An 18,843-nucleotide genomic window follows, 5' to 3' on the forward strand; every position below is an offset into this window, starting at 1 on the left:
TCACAGGTATGATTACTATCGCGTGCACTATCTCATCTCCTCAGCCCAGATATCATTCATATCATAACATCACTATTGATAAGGATGCATATTGCCTGAATATGTTATCAGGCTTAAGCTAGCAGTAGGGCAGAAACCAGGATTCCTCTGTTCAGGATGGATTTCTGTAAAGGCGGTGAAATTAAAACAATTCTCTTGCAGCATATTTTCCTCTTTAAAGGAAGCACTGCATCAAAGAAACATCACTGATCAGAGAATAACAATTTATATTAAAATACTCTTTGCCTACATGACCATAAATGGTGACCTCGTGTTGTAAAATAAGGACCAAATGAGCAGCATCAGCTGAAGAAGTAGAGAACATACTCAGCTGATTGGCCTTATTATGTATTTGAGCCCATATTTACAATTTTATAACATAAGCAAAGCCCACAGGAAAGTTGACGTCTCATGTCTAATCAAAAATATTTTGTAAATGTTTATTTATCGTCTTGAAATAATCTAATTGCTTTTAAAACGACCCTAAACTATTTAGAACACTACTATGGCTTTCATCAATTAGATTTGTAGTTATAAAACGCCATCGTTGCTGAATAAACGATCTCCGAAGGTAATTCGTCGTAGCAGAATTTGCTGCTCTTATGAATTTGAAAGGACTGTATCAAGTTTATTCTATCAGAAACTAGAACTATAGGCGATGTGGCAGTAGATGTGATAGTAAATGAGCCACGTAGCTGACGTAAAAAACCGTCTCCATTTAAGGCAAATTAATTTCTTAATAAAGTAACCATTGCACTTCAGTTTTGGGGCGAATGTTTGACGCAGCTCCACCAGCACAAGTGTCAGTTTGTTACATTTTACGCTTTCCTTTGAAGCCTCTTTTACGGCCTGGCTAATGAGGATAATTGTTGGAGTAAACTCCTGATTGACGCACACCTGCTTTCATTTTCAAATTGGCTGTAATGATTTCAGCCCCCCCCCTACTCATCCCCTTTCTCTACCACCCTTCTCTACCACCCCCTCCTTCCTCTCTCTCTCTCTGAGGCGGAGTTTCTCCCCTCTGCCCACCTCTGCACTTGGCAGTCGCAGCTCGCATGTGTTAGGAGGAGGACACATTGCACTCCTCAGAGAGGTTGAGAAGAATTTGAACTCTCATTCTTATGCTTTTTTACTCTATTTTCCCTTATTGTTGGATCAGACTAGGCCATGGTGAAGACCGGATTGAAACATTTGGGGGATACTGACTGGAATGGAGTTAGCTTGTTGTGCAAGTAAGTAGGATGCTGCCTTTATGTGTTGGGAAGAGTTAATGTGGGATGTTTTCACACTTTATTCATCATTTTAAAGATACTTTTACATGGTTGCATGATTTATTGATGCAGGCTGATGCATTTCTATGTTTCACAGTAGTGTGAGCTGTAGTTGTGACATTAGCATTAAGGGCAGCTTGGTGGGAACTTTGTCTGTGAGGCCTCAAAATCAGCTCGAGCCAAACCAACAATGTTGGCAAAAAACAACCCTAACCCTAAAAAATAATCTTCATTTTTTAAAACTGATCTTCGGTAACAGGGTGGCACTTGTCTCGGGAAGATAGCTGCATGTATTTTTATGAAATAAAATGCTGTTTTAGCACCACATTTTAAGTGGAGACATTCGTGCGGCATTCTTTCATATTGGGATCAAATGTTTTTTTTAATGGCGCCACAAAAAAGTAAAGTTCAACTTGGTTGTGGATTTTCTGTCAAATTGCGCGTGCATGAGAGTGTGTAACTGGACACAAGGCATTGAAGCATATAAAAACCGTGTGTTTTAACTCATTTTCACCCTTGAGGGATATGTTGTTGAAAAGGCTTCTATGTAGTTGCGCATCTGTGCTATCTCTCTATTTTTTTGTGTAGGAGTGAATGTGCGAGGGGCTCAATGTGACCACAGATAGGCTCTCTCTCTCTCTCCTCCTCATCCTCTACTCTCTCTCTGTGTTGGTGTTGGAGGGGCGGCCCCTTTAAGAGACGACGGGTGTTAGTTTGTGTCTTTGGTTATCTAGCTGTATGAGTTTTAATTTCATAAAGCTAGAGAACCGAAAGTACGAACTGATGCCGAACACTTCGGAGCCCAGGTGTGGGGGGTCCTCCTCTCGCTCCGGCATGGAGGAGGAAGAGGAGGAAGAAGCAGCGGCTGGAGGAAGCAGGAGGGACGGATGCTGAGGGGAGGCTGCACGAGGCTGAACGAGTAGAGGTGGTGGTGGGCTGGAGGGTGGTGGGGACTCCGCTTAGCCACCAAAGACGACACAGGCTTTATTTTAACGTCGTTGCTGTACCTCAGCTTCAAAGAGCCTGCCGCGTGTCTTTGAGCGCGTGAATGCTGCTGCGTGTAAGGGCTCGTGTTTGGGGCATCGCGGTGGTGCTAGGGCCTATTGAGGATCCACAAATCGTCAATTCTTTAATTTATATGACAAAAAATAGTGATGCACGTGGGAAAAATGTACTTACAAAGCCCAGTACGTGCTGCCGTGTAGTTGTCATAACTGTGTGGGTGTTCTAACATTAATATCTGGAGGGTTAGACAGAAATAGTTAAAGGTAATCTGCGATTGGTCCAATCGGGACTCACGTGACAGTGTTGGCAACAGCAGCAGATCGCTTTTTATGATCCCACATGTTGGTTTTTGTGTTTTGATGGCCAAGGAGTTGGCATGAAGCTACTATATACTCTGTATGAAATTAATTGATTCTATAGTATTGCATCCAGAACCCCTGACTCCACTTCCTCCCTTTTATGAGTGGAGTGATCCTCTCACTGTAATTTGTTGTGTTATTGTGTTGTATTTTGGATGCTTATTGGTGAAACCTTCATGAAGTCTGAGTAGCACATTGAGGTATGGCTTGTTAACAGCACATATTTGTACATTCTTCCATCATCTCAGTGTCATTTAAGTTATTTGGATCTTTCTACCAAAGCAGAACATGCAGCATTCAACATTTCCAAATCATACTGCATCAGTGACTCAGTACAAGAGAAACCAGGCCGCATTCGAGACCATCTTCGTCCTATTTCCAACATTCTTTCATCTCTGCAGCTGCTGAATCCGGGTTAGACACGGCAGAGACGTTCAAATTTGTGTTTTGCGGGCTGGATTATTTTCATGTTTGCCTGCTAGATAAGAACAAAATAGGACATGGGCTCAGAGTTTGATCTATTCTTAGAGCAGAATCAGTGAGCCTCAGAGATGACTGAATATCCCTGAAGTCCCAGCATGCTCTATTTAGACCATGACTGACAATATTTGATGTGCACCGTTAGACAGGAGAACCTGGATGCTCTGAGTCTGCATGAGTGTTGTTGATGCTTGCATATGAGTACCAGTTTGCTAGTTGACCTGCATGTCCCCCATGTTGAAGTGATACAAAGGAAATCTGTGTAATCTACCAGCTTTATTCCACTATATTAGTTCTAATTTTAAGCCCTTTTGTGTTGGTTTATTGTGTACACAACATTTTTATTTAAATCATGTATTCTAGGAGGTTTTCACATTGAATGCTGCCATGGAGAGACATGCATACCATTGCTGTGGTATAGTTTCCTTACAAGTGTGACTTTTCAAACCACATTTCACAGGCTATGCTTTTCTTAAACAATTAGCAAATAGTTCATGCAACAACAATATATGTGCACTTGCACAGAAAAAATAATAAGAGGTGCACAATGAAAATTACAAGTTTGAGTGCAGTTAGTTGCAAGGTCAACAGATCTGCATTCATTTCCCCCTTTTTATTTTCCTCCACTGCAAAGGCACTTTTTTACAGAAGTGTGTTGCTCTCTTTAAAGGAAATACAGCATACTCCAATCTTCTTTTCTTTTATCTCTTAAGGAAATTGGCTACAACTTCAGCTCTGAAGCTCGCATTGACTGGTACTGAAGACAAAGTACCACCAGACAAGAAGAGGAGCTACAGACACCCTGCAGGTAAATATGCAAGATAATAACACTTGCCTGTGGAGATTAGATTCCTCTGTAGTTTTAGCAACAACAGAGATGTTGCATGAAGCATTTTGCTTGCTCAGCCGTAAATTTATATTTGCATTGAAGATTAAGCTAGTTCAGTGTCGTTCAAATGTTGCTTTTGGCCTGCAGATAGCTTTGTTGCATTGGAGGCAATTATTCAGTGCCGCTTGGGGCTGATTTGTATCCATATTTTGTTGAGGATGGAGTTGGTTGTGTGTCTGCAGATGTCAAGAATTTCAGGCTTGAGTTAAAGAACACTGAGGATTTTGTGTAAAGAATAAGTCAGTGTTGTGATACTATGCCATATTCAAGCAGAAAGGAGCATTAAAAGAGACATTTCCTGGCAGGTTTATTTTCCCAGAGTGTAAATGTCAGTTTTATATCACACATATATGCATCATAATACATGATACATGCTGTGAGAAGCTGAAGTAGCCTACAGCAACAGAGTAAATGCTGTGATTTGAGCGAGTGAAGTAAGACCTCCATGTTGTATTCCATCATTCCTTTGAAGTATTAACATTTTTTACATTGTACATAACCCCCCATCCTCCTCCGCACACACCCACATCTCTCTTTCATTCCCACACGTCCAGCGTTTTATCCCTTTAAACACTGTGATCCTATTTGTCAGGTAAAGTGTGTGGTAGGTGCTGGGGAGGTGGCCGTGTAATCTTTGCTGCGGTTCTTTATCCCGTTAGGAGAGCGCAGGCGACGTTTGGACCTGCTCATGTGGAAAGAGCGTTTGGGTGGCTCTGTCCTTTTCGGCCCTAATGCCTGGACGAGTCACCCTCCCTCCCATCATACAAAGTCCTTCTGATTATTGTGAGCAAAGCAGTGCTGTGCTCAAAGGTGTGCACGATTTAGCAAAGGCAGCTTTAGGTCAAACTTGCAAATACTGTGTATTTAAAGGAAGGCTGAGTATGATGTTTATGGTGTTCACATTAAATTTAGATAATATTCCATGATTGTATTAAAGCTCCTTAGAAATAAAATGATGATTAGGTTATTTTAGCAATGATAAAAACAAACATCCCTTGCTTTTTTGGTGTCTCTCTTTTCCCTCCATTTCCTCCCTAAAACGTCCTGTGTTCAGAATTAAACAATAAGTACACATTGTTAGCAAGGTCAAATCTTCATGGTTCCACAACCTTGAGGCTCAATATAAAGCTCAGTTATTCAAATTTAGTGCAGAGTTCTTTGAGGCGCCCAGATTTTCCCAAGCTTTCGATTAGCATATGCAAGGGCCGGCCTGTGCTGCTGTTTTCTAAAGTGGATGTAAATTATAACCTCAGTATTATACAGGCTGATGGGAGATAAATCTCTGCAGTAATGCATTGCGGGGAGTGGGGGGTGGGGGTGTTGTAGTGGGGTTGAAGAGTGTGTGTGTGAGGTACTGTACAATAGCCGGTGGCAGATGGAATACAGACTAGCAAAGCGCTGGCTAATAGCATGCTAAACTCCCTTTTCACCAGCTTAAGTTTCTGCAGGTTTTCTGCTGCGTTTCCAGAAAAAGGGAGAATTTTCAAAAGGGAAACACATCAAGATAGAAATTTTCATACAGTTAGATTAACAGTGAAATGGATTTGCAAGTGTGTACACATGGTTTTAAAACAAATATTAACACAGGGAGATTACTAAGTTGAAATTTGCACTTGTGCGGTCCAAAAGGCTGAGGGGCTTCAGGCCTCACGAGCCGAGTGCAGATCTCTTTGGAATCTCTATGCAAACTAGGGCTTGAATAATGAGATGTATTTATGAAGGGCTGAGAAGGGGGTCCCTGCTTTTGAAAGCAAGTAGGCTGGAGCCTGAATGGGATGGAAGGAGGTGGGGTTTGACAAGGAGAGGGGGGAGACATAGGGTGTGTGTGTGTAAAGTGGGGGTACGGGGGCCCCCAGCAGCCCGGGCCTCGGTTGAGGCAGCTGTGAAAAGGGTTCCCGTCTTTTTCCCACGCCCAGCAAGACGCGAAACAGTGCCGCGGCTCGCTAGGGTCAAGTCCCATCGCTAATATATACACGCATACATAGACACGCACACGCAGGGAGTGATGTGTGTGTAAAAAGTTGTGCAAATTAACAAGCTGTCTGGGAAGCTCTGTGACATGGGGACACCTGCTATACTCCCAGAATGCTTTGCAGGCTCATCAGGGCCACTGGGCAACAATTAGGTCATAACTTCAACTTGAACTTAAAATTCAGACAAAGGTTGAAAAAGAGGCTGGACACAGTTTTTGTTTTCTTTTTCTGTAATTTTGTGTAATTTTAAAATAAAATACAAAAATTTATCATTTATAAATAGGTATTTCAAACCATTATCTTTTTAATAAGAATTAATCACAGCCTTTTTATTGCATTTCAAAATTTCACTATTTTGCATTAAATTAAGAAGCATGAAACCAACCACAGAGAAAGGAACGTGCTATTGATAGAAAAGGAAATAAGGCAATAGTAAAAAGATAACTGTTTGGTAACACAAGGTGCAGATAACCTCTGACTTGTCAACTGAGCTGTCTGAAAGTTTTTTAAAACTGATATTAGACATGACGGATCAGTGGTGGACGTCTTTTACATCACTGTGGCTGCAGGGAGACACTGACATGGCTTAACCAATGAATGCTGACAACGGCAGTAAAGTATGCAATTAACTGCAACAAAAAGAAAATAATGCCATCTTGGATCTTAGTTAAATGTAATTACTGTGACTGATCTTGGCAGGCCTACTTATAAATTAAATAGATTATTATTGACTATTTGCATCAAATGTTTTTAGTTAATTTCTGAAACTATATTTGAAAAATTAGATAAACAGTGATGTACTTTACTTGTGCTGTTGCCCTTATGTTCATTCACTTAGAGACAAACTTGGCCTTGTGCTTGATCCGAGACCCTAACTGTCAACTTGGCATTGTTTGCTTTCACACAGACACCCACTCCTACACGCATTCACATGCACACACACTGCTTGTTTCAGGGACACACAAAAGAAAAATTTGAACATGAAGTGGAGGAGGGTTGGAGGAAGATATGGAGGAATGTCTCAGAGCTGAACCCTCATTGTGACCTTCTGTGCTTCTTTAAATACAGAGTGCACTGAGCTGAAAGACAGGGGGTAGGTTTTATACTGAGAATACCGATCGACATCTCTTTTATTGGAAACGATAATGAGCTTTAAAAGAACAGCATAAGCCGTTAAAAAAGTAGTTGCTGTTAAAGTGTACCTTTGTGCTTTGATTTTGTTTCATCAGCCATTCTTGTTTATGTGAAGCGTTTTTCATACAGCCTTCTCTCATCCTCCTGAAGCTGCTGTCACACCCATTTCTTCCCTCTAGATACTGACACACCAATCAAATCGGTGCATCACTCCTTCCTCTTCCCGCTCCCCGCCATAGCTGCACGATAGTGGTGTCACACTAATTCTGTTCCCCCTGCCTGCTTTGGCTCCTCACTTTAATTCCACACAAAACATCCTGCTATCTCTGTAACCATACAGCCTTTTTTTTTTCTATTCCATCTTCCTGTCCCTCCATCTCCATCCCCTCCTCCTCCTCCTCGTCATCATTTTCCCTCCTATTCAGATGAGTATGAAATAGAGGGGGCTCCTTCTAATTAGCTCTGTAAAGATGCTTTGTGGTGGTCAGTGTGGCCACCAGTGTGTGCACAGAGAGGAGATGTATGACAGCTAGTGTTAGCATTAAGAACGTGTGTATGGGCCCTTAATGAGGTTTGTTAGCTGAGTGTGTATCCTGCCGTTTGAATGCACCCTCGGCAGCCTTTGAAGGAACGGAGATGAAGAGAGCGTGGAGGAGGAGGAGAGAGGAGTCTTTCAGTGTGGCAGGTTGCAGAATACAGATTATGCATTATGCTCAGTGTGGTTTCCATTTGAACAGCAGATGAGGGGAGGATAATGCTTCACTTGCATGTCGTTTGGGAAGATGTAGGAATATACGGCCGTTGTCTTGCTCATCAGATGCAGGGGAGATATTTTCCTCACCCCGGAAATTCGTAGTGATTCCTATGAGGCCTAGACAGATGAGGGAGAAGAGACACAAGGGGTAGAAAATCTATTTTCTTGTGAATATTGGCTCAAAATCAATCTGTTTTGAAAATTAGCTCACCATTTTATTCTCTTTAATGTTTTTTCAAGTTTAAATATATTAAAAAACAATTTTCTGTATTTCAAGGGAAATTGCAATGCATACAGAAGGAGTTCAATTCATTATTATTATTATAAATGAGATTACACATAACAATCTGCAAATACAAAAAGTTAAAGAGATTAGCCACATAATTTAAAGAGACACAGGGTCCTTTCATACATAAATAGTCATATTGATGATCATTGAACAATGTTACAGTCAATGTGTTTTTCATAAAATCCAAAATGTTCTAGGAGCCAAAGAGGAAGACACAGGAGTTTTTTTTTTTTTTAAGAACAGGTGCATTTTTCTTTTAATTCAACCCAAACAAAGAATTCAAACACCAAATTATAGGTACAAGGTCTCTGAAAGAGTCAACTTACCTAAAGTCTCTCTAAAATGGCAAAAAAGAAAAAAAAAAAAAAAAAGGTTTCACTCAAAAATCAAGGCTAAGTTGATGAGAGAAAAGGAGGCTTCTACGGTGGTTTGGTCAGACCAAATTAAACATAAGAGATGAACAAAAAGGAAACACTGAGCAGAAGTACTTAAACCCAAATCTTCCTTTGACAATAGAGCATTTGGTCTGTTCAGACAGGCTAGCATCTGTGTTTAAGTGTAATCATCCCTACACCTCTGTTCAGCCAGGGAGTGCCATCTCTCCTTAACAGAGAGGCAACTTAAGAGGAAGAATCAGTTTAACATGAGGTGCTAATTTGTGTGTGTAAAAATGATCATGCTCAGTTAAAAAAAAAAAAAACATTTGAATTTTACACCATACCAGACATTTAAATGTTGGTATGATTCTTGTTATAGGTGCACAATATTACTGGCATGACATCGGTATCAGCAGATATTAGCTTAAAAAAGTTAATCATCAGCATCAGCAGATATGGAGGTTTCTGCTGATATTTACAGCCTTTTTATCTGTAGTGAATATTGTCAGAGTCTGTGGATAGAGTTTCTGAGTTTTTAACAGATTCAGCAGACCTAACCTGGTTGAACTTTGAGGAGAATGCATCTTACTGTTACTAATGTTACTTCAAGCACTTTGTCTAGAATATTTCAGTAAACCAGCCTTCAAATGTCTTGTTTAACTGGGAGAATTATTTTAGATAAAGTTTAAGCTCTCATTTGTATCTAGTGCTCTACAACAGTGGTTCTCAACTATCTGGGTATCAGGAACAACCACCCTCTCCTTAAAAGAAATTGCGGCAAAATAAAAAAAATTCCACTCACTTGAATTTATTCACTGAGAAGTGTTGTTTGTATTCTAAACACAACTGAACAAAGAGAAGGGATTCAAAAAACACATTTGAAAAGGATATCATTACAGAAGGATGTGCATTTTTTTCAAGACACCATGGGAATCTGATTATTTCTCGAGGAATTTCCTCATTATTTAGGGCAAACCAGCTTGTTATCCAAAGAAAAGAAGATAAATATGTAGAAATCTTCAGAAAATACTCAGAATCACAAGAAAAACAAAAATGCATGTATTATTTCATTGTATATCCACTCAGGGCTTCTGTGCATAGACACACTTTCTTCTCCTGGCACACACTTGTGACCCACTGGAAAGAGCTTCAGGACCCACTTTTGGGTCCCAACACACCAGTTGAAAACCACTGGTCTACAGAGCTCGCTGTCTGTCAGCAGGTTGTTGCAGTTCCGTCTGTAGCTCTCAGAAAGGCAGAGGTCTGTTCCAAAAAACTTTTTTTTTTTTTTTTTTAATAATAATAAGAGTAAAAGGTCGATTCTAGTGCAGACTTGTTTGTAGTTGAATTGGTATTGGCTAAAATGACTGGAGAAATATCAGCCATTCAAATTTCATCAAAAATCCAAGATCATGCATCCCTAATTCTTGGTTCAAAAAATATACATAATTGATTCCATTCAACAGAAAAATAAGTGTAATTGCTTGTCTTTAATTGCCAAAAATGCAGGTAAAATCATACACACTGACAACAATGCACAAACACATTGGTACTTTTTCAGTAAAGAAACTTTTCCTACTACAGCCTTTTGTGAAAAATGACAATATGTATCTTTGTTTTAAATTCACTGATTCAGTCAATCAGTAACATAAGTTAGATTTCACTGTTTCAGGTATCAGACAAATTCAACCTCTCAAAAAAATTTAAATCCCTTTTGAGAGTAAGCTCAAGAATTAAAAAAAGGTAAACTATTTAATAGTTGGGTTTTTTTTTTAAATTAACCAGGCTCAGAGTTTTCTGGTGGATGGGATGTCCAATGAAGATTCAGTTTACACTAATGTTGGTAAATGGGACAAAAAGGAGGAGCAACCAATCAGAAATCTCTATCATAAGGTTTTGTTTAGCTGCAGATGCTTCAGGTACATATACGGCAGTCCTTGTTGCACTGGTTGCTAGTTCGATTCCCCATCAGCAACCCATTTAGTGCGTGACATCCTCCCTTTATCCTCCCCACATTTCCTCTCTACTTTCTGCTATACTGTTTCTGTGAAGCCTAGGAGTTAGATACAGTAATTCAGATCCAAGTTAGCTGCTTCTAAAGGTGTTTTTACAGTGAAGGCATCACTGTAAAGCATAACAACGATCAAAAATAAATCAGTGTTTTACCCTTAAAGAAAGAAAAAGAATTCTAAAAAGCAGTCAAATACAGGGAAGGTTTGGTTGATGTTGTGGAGATTAGAGATGTCTGTCAGCAGGTGAGAGCCAGAGGTTTGAAGGTAGACGCTGAGGAAAACCAGGTTGGGAAATGAGGGATTGTATGGAGGCAAAGAGGCGACCTGCTGGGCCTGCCTGCTGCCTCACAGATTGTAAACTGTCACTCAGGATGCACACAGACAAGCAGACAGACATCATTTGCCCACATCACCTTCCACTACTGAAACTGTCGCCCTGCAGCCCCCTACTGTTCCCTTTCTCTCCGATCTTTCACTCCATTTCCAGGCCTTTTTTTCTCCAGCTAGCGTGCACATGCATGTATATAAACTCCCTGATCTATTTCCTCTATTTTCTGCTCCTCTCCACTACTTTCCCCTCTGTCTGCAGCTCTGTTTTCCGTTGATGAAATGAGTCAGCTTGCAGCATACTCTCTCCTCTCATTGTTCGCTGGTTCGTTGCCTCTCCATAGGAGGTAGAGAGTGTTTGGGCTCTTTCCCCTGTTTTACCAGTTTACCAGTGTAATCCTTTACAGCGGCACAATGAGCTCTCACTCCAGCCGCAGGATTCTATTAGGCTCCCAGAGAGACACGGGATCTCCATAAACATTTTCCAGCTGCCCCTAAAGCCCCCCCCCCTTGCACAACCTATACCGCCTCTAACACAGCCAAACTGATACTTTCCTTTATACATTTAAAGCATAACCTCCTTTTTTACCTGTCTGCAGAATAAAAGCTTTACACACTTACATTACAAACGGCTTGTTAACGCTGTCAGCTTCACTCCCAAAACAGTGTTCCTTTACAACCGCAGAGCGAATAACAAGCAGCCGGGAACAAGCAAATGCTTGTTATACGGTCTTCGGAGGAACGCAAAGGATGTTTAAAAAATGCTGAAGTCATTGGAGGATGTGATTTGTGCTCTGTGCAGCTAACATGATGCCATTAAAGTGTGTACATAAACTCCTCAATCTGTCATCTCATGCTCATAGTGCAGATCAGAAGAACAGTTGGAGATATGTTTTACAGAAAACTTAAGATATACCAAAAATAACTTTATTTTAATTGGTTAGAGGAGCACTTCTGATGAAGAGGCACAATAAAAGTGTCTCACCCTCAGACATGGAACATGCTAAAATCAGCAAACATGCATCAGCCATGTATTTTGTTATATTTTTTTGTATTTTTTTCATGTAAAGCTGTCAACTTAGTGAGTCCCTGTTGCACTAGACCCAGTGTAACTCAGAGAATTAGCATTAGGTCAATACATCATTTCAAATCCCAATGTTACTTGAGGCTAATGTTAGCATTGTAACAAAGTTTGCTATTTGGGCATTTTCTGTGGTTTAACTGTAAAACTGGACAGACTTATCATTACGGAAACTGCAAAGGATTGTGGTGTTTTTTAACTTCATTGTGAAGGCTTGTAATTAGTGGTGTAAAGATAATCTGATATGGATTGGTTAACCAATCTGAACGTCAAAGGTCAGAGTACATCCGTCTGTGGAGCCCTGGATCGGTAAAAATGCAGCATGGATTGATCTTTGAACCGGTTTTAACATTAGAGATCAGTTCTCTGAGGCTCTGCTGCTTGTTGTCATAGCCCGTTCTGTCATGCTCTGGCTCAGCGTCTTTAATCTTGCAAGACATTTTCACTTTAAATGAGAGTTATGGTAGTAGGTGCTCTCTAGGTAGCTGGGTGTGTTTCACCGGTCATCACCAAAACGTCTTCAGTTACAGTTCTGCACCTCAGAAATCAAGTCATGTGGACTTAATATGAAGGGAGGATAACTTTCGAAATGTCTGCCCGTCTGTTAGCTTTGGAGAAAAGCGATTCAGTACAACGGCATCTCTGAAATCTCACCTGTTTAGACGGTGGCGCTAAAGTTTAGCTAAGATGCTAACACCAAACTTAGCACAAACAGACCCGAAAACTAACACTTTTCTGAGTTAAAACTTGGAGAAGTCCTCAGTTATCGCCATAAAACAGCCCGTTTACAACCTTAACGTGTTAACCAGAGCGATTGATTTGGTGGCAAAATCAATATGTCTGAGCTCACTGATTGATATTAAACAGAGAGGACTTCACCGAGCTAGAGATCAATTGATCTCCAGTGAATTAATCCAAGAACAAAAACAGTCAAGACCAATCAGATACGGAGAGAGAGAGGAGATAATGTTCAAGTTACATGTAGACTAAATATTCACATTAAGAGGAATTGCAAAAGAAGAAAGTTTAAGGTATAGAATGCTGTATTTATTTGACTGTTTTCAATATTCTTTTAACCCATTGTTCTCCTATACTAGCAGACACACAGAGCTCTGTCTATGCAAATCTTCTTTTGTTTTTAAATTAGCTATAATTAGCTTTAACTTGCCAAGGAAGTTACAAATACAGAAGAACAAAAATGTAAGTACTGGTAAAAACTCATTTTATTATTTAACTCCCAGTTATCACTGTGAGACACCTTGGCATATGTGATGAAAACTTTCTTAAACATAATATCATAATGTTTGCACAGGAGGCCTGGGATTTAGTCTCTCTCCTAAATAAGTTCAAAGAAATGTAGACTATTATGAAATGGTCTTGTTTTACCCTTTTTTCTAATTTTTTGTTAAAGCATTCCATTCATTCCATAATCAGATTGTACTGGATAAAATCATCTAATCGTAACCGAATCGTTCTGGATTTTAGTGAATCGAATCGTAGCCTGTGAATCCAGATTCGAATTGAATTGTCTTGTGAAGGAGAGATTCACACACCTACTTGTAATGTATTTAACTTTAGATATATCTGCAACTTTACCTTCACAATGTGACTTAACGTAGATTTTGCTCATCTCCTGCTTGCTTCCTGCAGGTTGGGCTGCAGTGTTGATTGGCTGGAACTTGTGACGTCTTTGCCAATCAGATAGTTTTGTGGGCAGGACATTAGGTGTGAAAATGTGAATGAGAAGTGAGCCAGAGGGGGAAACACACATGCAGTGGAGCCAAAGTTGCACACTTTTTAGTTATTATTTATTTTAATTATTATATTAATGAACTAATTGTATTGGTGATCAGTAGAATAAATGCTGATAGCGATTATCTACAAATGCCAAGTATGAGCCATGATAATTGGCCATGCCAATGATTGCTGACCCCTAATTTTCAATACTTCAGAACTTACTGATGACATGCATTATAAACAAAACAGTCTCTGTTATTATCATGGTATATGACATTTGCTCCCAACCTGGGGGTTTGGGACCCCTTGGGGGGCGAGACTCTGTCTGCTCTAAGGCTGTTAAAATTAGACTTTCTCATGTTTACTAAAATCATGATAAAACACTGTTCATATTGTTCACCTTGTTGCAAAACACATGTGTGAAGGGTTATTTATTTGAAATTAAACAATGAAAATAAAAACAGCTGTAAATTTTTGGCAGAATTACATCACCTTTTTTTCTGTTTGGGGCCTCAGCTCTTCTTAGATACAAGTAGGGGTGATTAGAGAAAAAAGGTGGCTCTGTTACACCAATTTACAAATTGGCCAAAAATAGAAGAGCCTTAAAATCTAGATTATCTGTTTTTACTGCTTTCCTGTTGTTTATGTGAAGTGTATTTATCTTGAATAAAGAGAAACGTTTAGAATCATTCTTTCTATTTTACTAAATATTGCAGCCTGCCTGCTGCCTGTTGCTGCTGCGTTGTCTCTCTGTTTTGTTCAAGTCCAAAGCCACGGGTCACAGCGCTCCTTCCTCCCCCTCTCCCTCGCACTGCACACACAAACATATCCCTCCATCTCCCATCCGTCTCCCCCCTCCTCCATCCATCCTTCCCTCTCCTCCCATCTTGATAATGCAGCTCTTTTCTCTCTCTCTGGGTGGAGGGCTGCCCTGAACCAACATTGTCCCCCTACGCTGGCTCTAGTGGGGGGCCCTATTGTGTGTGAAGGAATGGGGAGTTAACACCCATGTCTGAACCCGCTCAATGGGTGCATTGTGTCTGAATCTTCCCCCAGCTCACCCAATCTCACCCCGCGTCTCTCCCCCTGCACAGTGCCAAGGCAGGGTCCACTCCATGTTCTCAGCCATTATATGAAGAAAACATGCACATAACTCAAAATTCACAAACAATCACCCCAATGTTAACCCTTTGCTTTCTGAGTCTGGTTAGTTTTTCAACAAGACACGAAGGGCAAAGTTTGCTGTTGCTGCAAGATTGTGCAGAAATGGGGGCCTGTGGGTGCATGGTTGCTAAAGGAGGCCCCTGCATCTCGTTTTTCTTATAGAAAAGAACAAAGCGAAGCATAAAGGACAATGTTGTATTTGCATGATAACAGGATTCAGATGCTTTCAGAGTTTGTCAGGATATCTGGCAGTGAGGGAATCCACAGATTATTTCTTCAGATTCAGAAGAGATATGGTTCAAATTGTTTTAATTATTCTGAGACATTAAAAATACATAATACAAAGTACGTTTTTGACAATATGCTATTTTTAATTATTTTAATGTGGATGATTTGGGTTTGTGGTAAAACATTTAAACAATGAGCAAAAAAGGACGTGTCTGTATCCTGAATATTTTATTTGTTTTCTGTAGCAGTGAGCGCCTTGAGGCAGGTTACAAAAGAGCAAGTTGGCGTTTTCTTCCCACATATTTTTAATCAAAGTGTTAGTGTTTACATTTGCATTTGCATTGAGCAGAGGGAGGCTGAATGCCAAAGGTGAGATTTGAAAAAAAACATTCTATTTTCCCTTTTTTTTATTTTGCAGATGGAAACAAGGGTGGGTGGTTGGAAGGCTGCATAAAGGCTGCTGGATGACTGAACTCAGAGACCCGGCGCAGCTCATCATCATTGCCACGGGCTCTCGTCTTCCTCCTCTCCTCCCGTGGCCCCGTACCTACCCATCCAGGGGTCCAGCGGAGCCCAGGCGGGGAGCTGGTGAGTGGGCCGGGGAAGAATGGAGAAGCTCCCTGAAGGCTGAAGCACCTCTGGAGCTAGCGGCATGCAGGAGAAATCAATATGAAACACAAGAACGCTGCAACAGCTCTGAGTGGGGCTTCCTGTGTGAGTCTGTGGCCTCGGGGCCCCACAGACCTCCAAAGGACGGGCCCTATGTGGCCCCTCTCAGCTGCAGAGACCGGACCTCAGTCCCGATCTCCGCTGGCTGTGTGTGGTTCTGCTGAGGGGGATTGCTCCCCAAATAATACCCAGAATGCTGAGAGACCGCCGAGAGGAATATTTTTCCTTTTCTCTTGATTTTTCCTTCCTTCATAAGATTGACATCTCCCCCACCTTCTGCCTCCGGCTGCTTAAAAACCAGTTTGGGAGTTCTGCTTTGACTCACTCTCCATCCTCAACTCGCCCGCTGTTTATTCCCCGACCAGTTTTTAGATTTGACAAAGAGACAGTACCATCTTTATTTTCTCCTCGACTTCTCCTGGCTTACTGTTACCATGGTGAGCTGTAGACATGTGTCTGTTAACACCACAAACTCTGGCACATGAAGTTTGAGCATCTTTTTTTACTCCATGATGTCTGTTATTCAATGCCAGACTTTGAAAAAAAGTGAGTGAGCAGCAGAGAGGGAAGAAGATCAGAGAGCAGAGAGACCCCCAACACACCCTTTAGTGGAGCTGGTGAAATGGCAAGTATCTCTCTTTAGCACTCCACATTTTCCACTCTATGAACAGCTCTCAATGTGCTCTCATTAAGTCATACCCTGGCTAATATAGAGCATGTGTGTGTGAATGAATATACCCTGGCTGGCACCTGTGGGATCATTCTGAATGTTAACTTCAACCTTAAAGGATGTTTCTCCAGCTTTACAGTAATATTAAGAAGTTGACGGGTTCATTTAAAGATCTTTGCAAACTCTAGAAAGTTACAAGTTCAGATCTTAACATTTTAAACTACTTTGTATGCCTATATCTCACTCACTGGAGTGCTCTGTTTGTGTGAATGAAAGCTCTGTATGTTCGGCCTTGAAACTGTTTGCCAGCGTGCAGCAGCAGCACCCACAGCTCGCTCGCCGTCATAGCGATGCACTGCGGTTCTTTCCATCCAGATGGGCACAGATTCAGACAAAATGGCTGCCAGTCTCTGCCAAAGATGGCGGGTGCATCTTTGTCGTCTGCCATCTGTGCATCCGTTAGCTGTTCTCGAATGCAAATCGGGGCTAATTGCATTTGCATAACCTCCAACCATCATGTCGTTTACATGCGCTGATAATTGCTCCTATGAACGCAGCGTAGCGGCGATAAAACATCAGCGAGGTGATGGTTTAAAGCATATTTTGTTGCGTTTGTTTTTTTCTAATATTGTGGGTTTTTGTGCCCTGAAATGTGTCTTATAGGTGTTCTATTGCTCCTGAGATCAAGAATGAGGTTACACTGTGCCATATGGTGCATTTGCATGTGTTTCCCTTGCATGCAAATGTGACACTGTACAAAAAGATTAAGCTGAGGCTGTTTTAAAATCAGATAGTGCTCTGTCATGCACGCACATGTTTTTTTTCTGCATGCACACATACATAATGCACTGATGAAGGCATTGACCAAACAGAGCAGCTCAGACGTGCACACAGGCTCTAATTAGAAAGGGATCCATAGGCCTAACAACGTCCAGACACACAGACCATAATAGTCTCATTTTCATGCACATTGGTGTCTGCTTACTTTTGCGCTCATAAAAGGTGAGGGTGATTGAGTTAGCTACAGAAAAAACTATAAAAGGAACCATAAATATGTGGCAAATACATCTGATGAATCACATCAGTGTAATTTGAAAAGAATAGACCCGTGAGAAAAAAATGAAAGATCTGCTTGAGAATAATCTTCACATATTGAACATACAGTCCTCATACTTTGGCGTAAAAAGGCTTTAAGCAGTCTTTTCAGTCACAGACTGAATCATTTCACATGCCAGCATTTTTCACCACTGTGTTGTTTTCAATGTCGTATTAGATCGAGCAGCTCTTGTTTTTTGTCGGATTTTAATTCATGTGGCGAGAGGCGTCTAAGTAACAATGCATCGCTCGTATTTGCATTCGCCCATCGGGGCAGCTGCCGTGTTGTACAGTTATGTCTACTATGGGCAGCAAAATGGCGGTCACGCAAATCACAGGGTCTGTCTGCTGGTCGTGGGAGCTGAGGAGAGAGGAGGGGAGGAGGAGGAGGGGGTGGGTTTTGGGGGCGTCTGGGTCGAGAGAGAGAAGGTTGCAGGGTCTAGACTGTGGGGTGGGGGGGTTCACTCATGATGGGAAGATGGAGTGGGGGGGGTGTTTGAGGAGAGGTTATTATTTGACAAGAGGAGGTTGTTGGAGGGGGGTGTCTGGTTTTAGGAGGAACAATTAATGAAGAAGTGAAGAGGAGAGGAGGGGGCAGTTTGTCTGCAATTGTGAACATGTGTCTGCGTCTCGGACATTTGCATAAAGCGACGAGGGTGTCCATATGCTCCGTGGCGAGGCACGTCTTCTGCGGGGTCTCCACCAAACGCTGCATGTACCCCTCATCCACATTATGAAGAACATGCAGCACCATGTTTGTCACAATTACTCTAAAACACTCCTGCTACACTTGTGTTTGCAGCATCACTGTTTCTGTCCTTTACACCAGCCAGTGAGGAGACGTGTGGCTGCTTTCAGCCAATGACGGACGGTTAAGAAGCAGGAAGAGGAAGGAAAAGAGAGGAGAGTGAGGGGAATCAACAAAACGTGTCTACAAGGAGGAGAGAGCAGAGGGAGGGACAGAAAGAGAGCAATATTCTGCCAAGATAACTCTATAAATATGAGAATAAAGGACAGTATTAGAGGCAAAATGATGATGACTATGTACCATTTTCTTTGTGCACCAGGAAGGTGTGAGACAGTAGAATAGCTATTAATCAGTCTAAAGGGTGAGAAGGTAAAGAAAGGCTTTCTGATATTGAAAGAACTTGTCATCAAGACAAGGAGAGTCACAAATTTGACTCTTTTGTATTCAGAAGACTAGAAAAAGCTCCTCAAGTTCAGGTCTATTTATCTTGTTGAGAGAAAGCCAACAAAATCTTTCTATAGGGAGCAGGAAGCAAAGAAGAG

The 18,843-nt window shown here is 41.2% G+C and overlaps 1 long non-coding RNA gene across 1 annotated transcript; it reads left to right on the forward strand.

Moving 5' to 3' along the window:
- Positions 1–1,030: 1,030 nt before the first annotated feature.
- Positions 1,031–16,407, forward strand: LOC121519762. The gene is made up of 3 exons (XR_005992735.1): positions 1,031–1,271; positions 3,868–3,962; positions 15,538–16,407. It is a non-coding gene; the product is annotated as an uncharacterized LOC121519762 (long non-coding RNA).
- The last annotated feature ends 2,436 nt before the right edge of the window (positions 16,408–18,843 follow it).

This window comes from Cheilinus undulatus, linkage group 13, assembly GCF_018320785.1.
Source record: "Cheilinus undulatus linkage group 13, ASM1832078v1, whole genome shotgun sequence".
Taxonomy (NCBI): Eukaryota; Metazoa; Chordata; class Actinopteri; order Labriformes; family Labridae; genus Cheilinus; species Cheilinus undulatus.